The sequence below is a fragment of the Leptopilina heterotoma genome, unplaced genomic scaffold, assembly GCF_015476425.1.
Source record: "Leptopilina heterotoma isolate Lh14 unplaced genomic scaffold, ASM1547642v1 Lhet_362, whole genome shotgun sequence".
Classification (NCBI taxonomy): Eukaryota; Metazoa; Arthropoda; class Insecta; order Hymenoptera; family Figitidae; genus Leptopilina; species Leptopilina heterotoma.
Genome location: NW_025111043.1, coordinates 1,047,724 through 1,060,390, shown reverse-complemented (window position 1 = coordinate 1,060,390; position 12,667 = coordinate 1,047,724). Strand labels below are relative to the sequence as shown.

Here is a 12,667-nt window from a genome sequence, read left to right as displayed (position 1 = left end):
TAAATTAATTATACTATTAAAATCAGACTTTTAAAGTATTAAATCATTGGTAAAAATGGCCAGTGACAACGTGAGTGATATTTTTTTGTTAATAGAGCATTAATATTGGGGTTATTTATTAGTTCTAAGTTTTATAATTTATTTAAAAAAATTCAAAACATTACATTTTATAACCATATAGTTAATAATTTAACGATTTAAAATTTATAACATTAAATTATTGGAATAAATTAATAAATTGACTGAAATATTTGAAACTGCAATAATTGGTACATGTCTTTTCACAAAATGGGACAATTAGAGTAAGCGTTTACAAATTGGTACTCTAACATTTTTCCATAAAAACACAATATTTTACTATATTTTGACAATAAAACTTCATTTAAAGTTATATTTGCTTTAAAAATTGATAATGGTAATTATAAACAAATTATTGTAAACAAATAAAAACTATTCTCTATATTTATATTATTATTCGTGAGAGCAATTATTACAAAATGTGAGACTCAATCTATTGTAAACGAAATAATATTACAATTTACGAGACATTTTATTTATAACTAGTCGGTACATTTCGATTAAAATGAATTTAAATTAAATTAAAAAATTAATTATTGACATTGCCCAAACTGGACCGGGCATTGTCGACATTGCCCGAAAAAACTTCATAATATAAATTATTTCGGACATTGACCGAAATTGATGGTTATTGTCGACAATGCCCAGTGGTTGTGGGCAATGTCGATAATGCCCGGGCATTGTCAGACATTGCCCGATTCCGGACATTGACCGTAACATATATATATATATATATATATATTTTTTTATCGTATTTTTCAAATTCAAATTGAAAATATATTATTTTGAATTTTTAAAATAGGAATGAGAATGCAAAAATAAAAATTAAAAAAGGAATGTGAGTAGCATTTTGACTGTAAATTATTAGACAGCCAAAAGATCGATGCAGCGTTTACTAAATGCGTGAAGGGTTCTGGAAAATAAATTAAAATAAAAGACGTTTAAAGTGCTCGAACATCCTGTCTGTACGGTAACTAGATACAACTTCTTGTTTGCTTCTTTTTTCCTCCTTGGAGTTTTTTTTTATCTTTTCTTTCTTTTTCTCCTTCATCCACCATGAAAAGTAAGCTTATATATTTTCTCTTTGCATTTCAACACCACACCTCAATGAACTCGATAAAACAGATGTGTGAATAATTATTGTAAATTAGCAGAAAATTACAAATTTATACTAAGCAGAGAGTCAGTTATTTAAATGTGTACTTATATTTCTTTTTGATTTAAATTATTCCAGATCAGCAGCTTCATTCATTCTTTTTTCAAAGAAGCATTTTTTAGCTAGACAAAATGCTTTTCGTCTGTATAAGTTTAATACAAAGCTTCACTCTAATTTACGGCAATCTTGCTGGAAATTCATTTTTCTACATCACTGCAAGCTCACAATAGATGGAAAATATTAAGCTTGCGTTAATCGCGAAATGCAAACTTGCAAGGCCAGCTTGACGCAAAAGTTGCGTTCTTTTTAGACAGTCCTAGCCATGTAATAAAAATTAAAAAATGATTGCATACAGAAGATTGGTAGATTGAAAATTTTTTCGCCTATTATGTTGACCTTAGGGAAAGTCGAAGTTTTAAGTCTTGACTAAGTGGAGGGTAATGAATATGCTAACGTGTGCGAGTGAACGAGAAAGCTTTGTACTTAGCATCGAGTTCAAGTGGCTTCATATATACAACGCTCGAAGATCCGTGGGTTATGTATGTTATATATTGTAACTTTCAGGACCATCCCGTTTCAAGCAGCAAACACTACAGTGAAAGCCTTCGGCAAAAATTGGAATTTGATCTTTTATGACTCCTTTCAAGGGCTCCCTACCTCATCTTAAATCATCAAAACCTGTCATCTTTTTCATTCATTATATATATTTTCATTTAAGAGAAACTTCAATATTAAAAAAAGAAAACAATTACCCTCACGAGTTATTCAATTTCAAATTGAGATATATCGTGTATTCTAAGAATTACATTTTTTCTCGAAAATTTATATAGATGTCAAAATTGATTAGAAATTTAATTTATTGTCAAAATTATTTGTAAACATGGAGAATATTCTTAATCAGTACTACGATTTCCTCTAATTGAGGCTCCGGATCTTAAAAGTGCCCTTTTAAGATGCGGAGCCTCAATTGTCCTGACAAATCTGAGTGAGATATTTTAAAGGATTCTTTTTCCAAAGTAAAATTTATTTAACCCCTTAGCAGTGTAGTCAAAATTTAAAAATTCAAAATGGCGGCTTCAAAACGACGCACGCGACGCACAAAAATCTTCAAAGTTTACTGATTTTAAATTTTTTCGTTCGCCATTTTGAATTTTTAAATTTTGACTAATGATTTGGATTTAGAGACCTGAAAACCACCCGAATGAGCATTTTCAGCCAAATTCCTAAACAAAAATTGTTTGATCGACATTTTTAATTTTTTTAATTTTGATCAAAGATTCGGATTCAGCAGCCCCAAAAACTTTAGAATATTCATTGATATTCATATTTTATTTATTACAGTGATTTTCCTTCTATATGCCGCTATAGCGATCATACACATTGGTGGCACGAATTATTTTGTTAACTCTTAACATTAAAATAACGAAAACTATAGAATAAAATATTTTCATAAAAACAATCTTAAAATTTACAATTTTTAAAAAGTGCATTTGGCTATCTTTCCCGGAATGTCTGAGAAAGATGGCCACATATGTATGGGGGAGAGATGACCGATACTTATAATTTATGGCTTTTAGCTTAAACTTTATTTTTAATCGTTCACATTACTTTTCTCTTTTTCTGGTCGCATTTCGAACATTTATCCAGTTTTATATTTTTACATTTAATGCAGTTTTCATGTAGCCAAAAATTACAAATTCTGCATTGAATCCAATTTGTTTTTCTTAATATTTCTTAAGTATCTAAAATTAACATAAAAAATTTAAACAAAAGTCATTAATGGACATCTCCACCAATAATACATGACAGAAGTAAACATCAAAATATTAAATAAATAAAATAATTTTTCTTTTCATTTTTTGTTTATATCGAAGCGTGTACTCAGTAAAACATGAAATTAAGAATTATCTTAAAAAATAACAACCCAGTAATAAGGGGTGAATTAAAGTGGATTGGCACTTTTATGCCCTTAAATTCCAAAACAATTTCGTTTTTGTCCGCCATCTTAATGGATTCCTTTTCTATTGTTAAGTTGTTCATTTATATCCAATTCAATTCTCTGTAACCACGTCACGTGACCAGAATCTGAATTCACTTTAATGCCGTTTAAGGGAATTATTAGTTGCGGAGTTAATGCCCTTTAATTAACTTGAATTCTTTAAAGGTCATTAAAGGAGATTCAAATTCTGGTCACGTGGTTACAGAGAATTGAATTGGATAGAAATGAACAACTAAACAATCATATTATTATTGGATCAACTATCACAGGCCAACAAAATTTTGGCGAATCTCAGAACCAAGAACCGAAAAATACTTTTCCGAAGGTTATTGATGTTCTGAATCCGAATCTGACTTTAGAATTGCCCCATCACGTCAGATTTTTGAGATATTCTAACCTAAAAGTGCCAAAAACACGTTTTTTGGGCATTTTTGAAGTCCTGTACAATCAAGAAAAAATTTTTTTGTCGGCCTATCAAAGCATATTATTAACATTGTTAATAATATTAGTAATTAAAATATTAAAGCGAATAATCATTCTGCGTCAAATGTATACCAAAACAACAGAATATCATAATAAGAAATGATAATTTTGACCTCAAGGATTTATATGCTCCAAAATAAGAGAATCTATAAACTGGCATTCTTTTTTCAATTATAGAAGTAAACCCGTGTCGAAACAAAAATGACGGACATTGTTTACATGAAATAACCTTGAAAATCCGTCATTTTCAATCAAAGAACCCAATTCCGGGGCACGTGTGTTACGGACATTTTTACCATCTGATGCTTGAAAGCAAGGCCAGTGTTTGAGGAGCGACCCTTGCCCAAGGCTGCAGCCGGGTTTTTGGGTAAACATCAAGACAAGTCCTGTGGGGTGAAACGGGCAGTGGAAGGGGTGAGTGAACTATGCTTGAAACGTATATCTCCTCAATACGGTCACGCGCGCTGCGTAAACAGAGGGGATTTTCGATATTACCCTTCGCTCTCTCTCTACTCGTGTGCGTCCTTACACAGTCACTGGCAAAGCAGTATCTGCATGTTTCTGCGCATATTCGCAATCTAGATTTATTAGCCACTTATTATACTCGCGAGTGTTTTGTAGACGGGGTAAAAAAGAGATTAGCTGTAAAACACATATATCATACTCCAATAAATATCATATCCGACGAATAATTATCGGTTCCTGGACCAAAAATTCTCTCGGACTGAGACAGTAAATTTGTTTTACGAGCGCAGGAAAGATGTGACTTTTAAAAGAGATCATTTTCAATATTCAAAATGATCTCGTACTGCTTGTGGTAGAAGCAAAGTTTGAAGTGAAAATATTCAAAAAGCATTTGCTACACGGAAAAAACGAATAAAGTAACTTTTACTACTTTCGTAGTGAAACCAAAATTATCAAGAACTTCTGCGCATTTCAGTCAACTTTTACTATTATCGGAATAAAAGTTGCTACTTTCGAAGTATATTTATGTAAAAATTAGTAAAATGTACTTCGAACATATTTAAATTTATCCCGAAAATAGTAAAAGTTGCTAGAAATGCGCAGAAGTTCCAGTCAGTTTAAATATTATTTCCTACATAATAAAAGTTACTTAATACTTTGAGAATACTGGAGGTTCAAATTCAGATGTTCAAAACCATCATTTCAAGCAGAAATGATTAGAATTGATCTTTATGGTGTTTTCAGCGAAAAACTAAAATCTCTTTTTAAATTTTGATAATAATTTTACCTATGCTAGTTCTCACAATTCTTAATCTAGTGGATTGGCGTTGGGCATTTTTATTTATTTTCATGTGTAGATTACAGAAAATATGCGGCGAAAAGCATTGGATTTGATCTTTAAATTTTTCCGCAAAAAACGAGAAATTTTTTACGATTTAGTAAAAAAAGATTTTACCCCCTTGGCGGTCATTAGTGGACTGCATTATTTATTTATTTTCATATGTAGATTTCAGCACGGAGAAAAATGGTGCTGAGTTTCAAGTAAAAGTTCCTATGGAATAGTAATAATTCTACTTTTATATTAAAAATTACTATTCATAGTAAAATGTACTTCGCATGAAGTAAAAATTACTATTTCTGGTAGTAAAAATTACTAATAGTAATTATTACAGTAGTCACGTTTAAAAATTGCTTTAAGAATTTTAATTTTTACATCGTCATTGTAAATTTTATTAAATTTTGTATTACTTTTTACATTCGATATGTTGAGAATATTACTTGTAGAAATTCTAATAATTAATACTGCGGAAAATAAAGATTGCTTCTGCAAGAAGCAACTTTTACTATTGCAGAACAAACTTTTTACTCGTAAAAGTAGTAATCCATACCACTACTGTTACACACCTATGTGTGTGATCACGTCACTACTGTCATGCGCAGCGACCGTAACCTGACGTCAAAGTGATCCAACATTTCTAGGTTACAAGAAGCACGTGTAGCACGGTTCAGTTTTTTGGACAATTTTGTTTATATCAGTGGTGCGATCATTAATTGCTATATGCATTTTAATTATTTATCAATTTCCAAAGTATGCAATTCATGTATAATCACTTTAAAATTAGTTAATTAATTTTTAATGAATTACTAATTAATTAATAAAAATATATAAATAAATAAAATCATTAACATTATAATCTAATAGTTTAATAATTAAAATAAGTAGGGTAGAGTGGGGTGAAAAAGCCATGATGTAAAAAAGCCATTTGAGTTTTATTTGAAAACTATTAAGCCGATTTATCAGCTGTTTAGAATATAAATACTATTAGGTAATACGCAACTTTTGAATCTAGTTTGAATGTTGTACCTAGATTAATATTGTTTTTATTGTAATTTTAATTTTTTGTTGCTTTTTTGAAAACATTTTGGTGAACTTTTCAAACATATTACAATTTGATTAAGTGAACGAATAATAAAAGTAAATGTTTGTACATAAGGAGAAAAGTATACCGAAAACGTATACAATGTTAATTTTTGGAAATTGAACTGAATTAACAATTTATTTTTGCTTTTTTTAATAACTGGTCTTGGGTGTAAAAAAGCCAGGGCAAAAAATCCATTGAATATTTTGTGAAATTCACTTGTTTTCTATTTAAACTAACCTTCTAATTTTACAAAATTTCTCGTGTTTATTTAATAAAATTAATTAAACACGACGAAAAAGTAGTTCAAAGTGCATTAAAAAAATAAGCAATGAATAAACGGTTGCAACGAAATATGTTATCTGTGGTGAAACTTAAAGAGAACTTCTAAAAAAGGTACGAAAAATTGTCAGTGCAAATCGAAAACAGGTAAACTTAATATAATTATCAATTTTGCTTGATAAAAACTCTTTCATAATTATTAAAATATTTTTCAAATAAGACTATTTGTCTTATAAATAAAGGAAAACTATAAAAATACCTAAATTGATAACATGTTTTGCTAAAATCGTAAGGTGGCTTTTTCACCCCACCAGGTGGTGCAAAAAAGCCACTTACAGTGCTTTCGTAAAACTCTTATAACTTAGTCCTTTCATGAGATAAAAAATATTTCCGTCAAGAATTTTCAAGCTTAATAACTAAACTTTCAATAACAATTGGAAATAGGAGAAAAAATTTTAAATACAGATTTTACAGCATCAAAAGTAAAAATGTGGCTTTTTTACCCCACTCTACCCTACCTAATTTTAAATTAATAATACTGTTTATTATTATTATTATTATAAATGTTTATATTTTAATTCAGTAACTTATCTAAATAAATATAATTTATGATTCTCTTTATCGAAAAGAGATATATACGGGTAACATGAAATTTTCTCCATAGCGATTGCGTAGCCGAGAGGCTTAGTATAAATGCGTGCGATTTTAGGTTGCGTTAGATATAAGTTAGGTAGGGTTCGAAACTGTATAGATGTTAAGATTTTCCGATATGTTAAGTTGTTAATTGTAAGTAAGAATGTGAAAAAAAGTAAAACTTATGAATAATGAATAATAATACACATGCAGAGTGTTAATTACTTGAAAAAATATTTTTTGAACGCACTGATTATTTTATTTTAATTTATTAAAATAAAACGAGACAATATAGCTCTCTACACCAGCATTTTTTTTCGTCACGGCGTGGACAGACGCGCAGGCGCGCCGGCATTCGTTTCGCCCGTCGGTGTGAGGCGCGTGCGTCATTGTGTGGGTACGGATTACTACTTTTAGGAGTAAAAATCTTTACCGAAATAGTAATAATTGCTCTGATTCGTAATAAAAGTTGCTTCGCTCAGAGTATTAATTGCTCGGGACATTTTAAATATTACTCGGCTTTTAATAAAATTTAGATTCCTTGAAGTAAATTATACTTTTTCAAAAAAGTAAAAATCGTTTGAATACGAAGCAAAAGTTACTATTTTTCGAGCAGTTTCAAAATTACTACTTAAAAGTAGTAATTTTTCATCGAAAATAGTATAATTATTACTATTTATTTTTCTCCGTGAGGAAAAATAAAGCAAATATAAGTAAAAATGATCTTTATAATGTTCTCATCAATAAAATTGAAATTTTTGAAAATTTAGTCAAAAAATGTGTGTATTTCTCCCAGACGGGTACAATCCGTGACTTAGTGGACTGCAGATTTACTTTCGTATACATTTTTATATTTAGACTACAGGAAAAATGGAATGAAAGTGATTACACAGGAAAAAAAGTCTGACTCCGTTTACACCTTAAATTCAGACCATGTATTTCACATAAGCCTGTCCTTGTTTAATGGAGCTGATTCCGTTTACACCTTCAATTCAGCCTCCAAAACAGGCTGAAAGTAAAACTTTTTTTAGTGTGTAGAGTTCAGTACGGGTACGGAACCCTCGGTTTTAGTACGAGTTCATCTTGCACTTGCCCGGTTTTTGTTGTTGAATAGATGATATCTGAATAGATGATCATCTATTCAACAACAAAAACCGGGCAAGTGCAAGATGAACTCGTACTAAAACCGAGGGTTCCGTATCCGTACTGAACTCTAATCACTTTCATTCCATTTTTCCTGTAGTCTAAATATAAAAATGTATACGAAAGTAAATCATTCCGCGCAAGGATAAAGAAGGGATTTCTCAAGATTGGTATTGAAATTGTCAAAACTTCGAATAGATCAAATGAACTAAATCAAAATTAATTAATGATAGAGCATCCAAGAAATTTAAGCCCTTCTTTTTTCCTAAAGTGTAGGGTTTATTTAGGTTTTAGCAGTCGTAACGTATGGTCTGATTCCAATGTAATTAGTTAAAATTAGAAAACTGGCGGTAGTTTCTCAATCTTCCTTTTGGAAGGGTCTAGTTCGAACTTTGTGAAAAATGTAAAACATAAAATGATTAGGGTACAAAAGTTCTAAAACGGAATTCCAATCGGAAAGTTCTAAGAAAACAGTTCAAAAATCAAACGATCTAAAAATTATTTTTCTACAATACAAAATTTCCAAAGCCCAAAATGTCCAAAATATGAAATTTCCAAAATAAAAAGTGTTACCCTTGCGAAATCGTTTTACCAAATGTCTCCCCACGTGGGTATACATTTGGGATACATTTGGGAGACATTTGGTAAATTGCTTTATAATTCTGTTAAAAGACAGAATTTGATGAAAAAAACGATTGGAAATTGAAAAGGAACATTTGGAGAATAAAATTATGCAAATATTTTTATAAAGAAAGCTTTGAATAATTAATAATTAACTGAAATGTGCAAAAATGTCATTGTGATTTTATAGCAAGGTTATTTTTCATAATTACTTATGAAAACGGTGTAAATAAAGGAAAAAATAGTGTATATTGTTAAAAGAACGTAAAAATATTAATTACATCTATTAATAAGACTAATTAAACAATAAAACTTGTAATTTAATTAAATGCAAATGGTAAAGTGATATTAAAGTAATATCTACTTTACCAACAACTTATTCTATTTCAGCATTAGAAAGACACTAGAAACAATCAAAAGTCCCTAACGGCAGATATCCCCGCGCGGCGTTTGGTTTGACGCAATATTCTACAGGGTGTTCTTTTTTTAATGATGGCAGAGAAATGCTACTTTTATATTAAAGTAACTTACGGTTATTATTTCTAATTGTAAAATAATTACCGTTTAAATTTTTTAATTATAGTCACCATCAATATTTTCTAAAAATTAAATATTCTCACCTTTTTTCCAGGGCATGTTCCGAATAGAAAAATTGCATTTAGGAAAAAGGAGGAATTTAAATATGTATTATTTTTATTGGCCAAAAGTCTCTATCCTTTTTCTCTTTAAAAGTTAAAATAAACATTATATTTTTTAAAAATGATAAATATTCTTAGAATTTTTCTCAATGGAGCAACGAATAAAAACATTGCGCTTTTTGTAAATAGGAGGAGGAAATATTTAATTTTTAAAAAATAAAACATAATCCCAACCCCCCAAAAAAAATTGATGCTTTTACCCAAGTAGAAATGTCCGGAGTTAGGACGGAGTTAAACACCGACATGGTACTGACTCAGTACTGACCGTCGGTACTGACTTTCGGAACCCGATCAGTACTGGGAGTATACTGACTCCAAAACCGAATCAGTACTATGTCGGAGTTAGAAAAGTTCTAAAATCAGTACTGGCAGAAAACTGGCTTAACACTAAATCAGTACTGCGAAGGAGTTAAAAAAACAATCAAAATTTGTTATAATGTAATTAAACATTAAACATCGTTTGATTTATTAACAATTAAAATATTTGCATGTAAAAACATTATTCATCAACAATAATATCAAACATTTTATTAATTTATTATTAACTAATAGATATATTTTAATAATATAATAATAAATTATTATTAATTAATTATTTTTAGAATTATTACGTATTATTAATAATAAAAAAAATTTTATTTTTTAAAGCTGTATATATATTTTTATTTATTTATTTAACAAAAATTTTTCTTAAATAAATTTTTTTTTTATTATTATTATTTTAATAAATAATTAGATTATAAATAATAAATAAATAATTATATTAATAATTTTTACCATATTATTATGATGTATCTATTAATTACTACATAATGACTTGATAAAATGTATATAAAGATATATGTATAATAATTTTTCTTGAAATAAATATAATATGCAGTGGATTTATTATTAAAGCACTGTATATATCGGCCCCACAATTCAAAAGGAAGTTTATGCGAGATAACTCCCGAGCTTGCGTGGCTATGCGGTATGTGTATTCGACTTGCGTCCTCGAGGTCTAGGGTTCGGTCCCCCGTGCGTGCGATATTTTTCCGTCTTAGTTTTAAGTGTTTTGTGTATAATTCTTAACAGTGTTACATAAAGTATAAGTTTAAATAATTAATAAGCAGTAATAATAATAATTTAGTCATTCATTTAAATAAATAAGATTTAAATAAATAATGAAAAAATAAGAAAAATATTTTTTTTAAACTTATTTTAATAAAAGGAATTCTAATAATTAATTAATAATAATTAATACTAATAATAATTATTAGTATTCAATAAATTACTCCCCATGCTTTAATAATTATATAAGGAGCTTATACTGACTGCCGGTAAAAATCAGTACTGGACAGCGTTACCAGCCAGGGTTTTCCCAGTACTGACTTAGTACTGGAGTCAGTACTGCAATACTGGCAGTCAGTACAAGATCAGTACTATGCCAGTATTACATTTCTACTTGGGTAGACGAATAAAAATAATAAACAAACTCCTCCTATTTTCAAAATCAATTTTTCTATTTGTTGGTTAAGTTAAACAAAATGGAGAAAATACTTAATATTATATGAAAAATAAAACATATAACCTCAACCCCCAAAGAAAAAATGGTTGCTTCACACCAATCAAAATAATAAACAAACTCCTCCTATTTTCAAAATCAATTTTTCTATTTGTTGGTTAAGTTAAACAAAATGGACAAAATACTTAATATTATATGAAAAATAAAATATATAACCTCAACCCCCAAAGAAAAAATGGTTGCTTTAGACCAATCAAAATAATAAACAAACTCCTCCTATTTTCAAAATCAATTTTTCTATTTGTTGATTAAGTTATACAAAATGAAGAAAAGAATAATATTTTTAAAATAAAACATATAATCCCAACCCCCTAAGAAAAAATGGATGTTTTAGACCAATCAAAATAATAATCAAACTCCTCCTACATAAAGAAAGAAAATTTTCTATTTGTCGCTTTAGTTAAACAAAATATGAAGCGAATATATTAAATTTAAGCTCAACCCTTTACAAAAAATATACTTCTAGCTAATAAAAATAAGATTCAAACTCCTCCTACTTAAAATTAAAGTTTACTATGAACTATACAAAAATAGATTGAATCTCCTCCTATTTTTTCGGAAAGGGTTGTGGTTAAATTTCATATTTTTTTAAAGTTTAATATTTTCTCCATTTTGTTCTATTTGAGCACACGAAGGAAAAATATCTTTCATTCAGAAGGAGGAGTTTAAGTTTTAATTTAATTGGTTTAAAACATCCATTTTTTCTTTTGGGGGTTGGAAAAATATGTTTTATTTTTTAAATATTAATTTTTTCTGCATTTTGCGTTTAACTAAATCAAAAAATAGAAAAATTGATTTTGAAAATAGGAGGAGTTTGGTTGTTATTTTGATTGGTTTAAATCATCTATTTTTTTTTAGGGGGTTAGGTTTATATGTTTTATTTTTTAAATATTAATTAGATTCTCCATTTTGTTTAACTCAACCAATAAATAAAACATTGCATTTTGAAAATAGGAGGAGTTTATTTTTATTGGCCAGAAGTTTTTTTTTCTTAATGGGTTAAGACTAAATGTAACTTTTTAAAAATTAAATATTCACTCCCTTTTTGTATTGTTGAACCAATCAATAAAAAATTTGTTTTCTTTAAGAAGGAGGAGTTTGAATCTTATTTTTATTAGCTAGAAGTATATTTTTTGTAAAGGGTTGAGCTTAAATTTAATATATTCGCTTCATATTTTGTTTAACTAAAGCGACAAATAGAAAATTTTCTTTCTTTATGTAGGAGGAGTTTGATTATTATTTTGATTGGTCTAAAACATCCATTTTTTCTTAGGGGGTTAGGATTATATGTTTTATTTTAAAAATATTATTCTTTTCTTCATTTTGTATAACTTAATCAACAAATAGAAAAATTGATTTTGAAAATAGGAGGAGTTTGTTTATTATTTTGATTGGTCTAAAGCAACCATTTTTTCTTTGGGGGTTGAGGTTATATATTTTATTTTTCATATAATATTAAGTATTTTGTCCATTTTGTTTAACTTAACCAACAAATAGAAAAATTGATTTTGAAAATAGGAGGAGTTTGTTTATTATTTTGATTGGTGTGAAGCAACCATTTTTTCTTTGGGGGTTGAGGTTATATGTTTTATTTTTCATATAATATTAAGTATTTTCTCCATTTTG

At 28.5% G+C, this 12,667-nt stretch overlaps 1 protein-coding gene across 2 annotated transcripts in view; it reads left to right on the top strand.

The window, feature by feature from the left end:
• LOC122505678 (netrin-1-like) overlaps positions 1-12,667 on the top strand; it is a 746,647-nt gene that overhangs the window by 505,572 nt on the left and 228,408 nt on the right. The window lies entirely within an intron of this gene.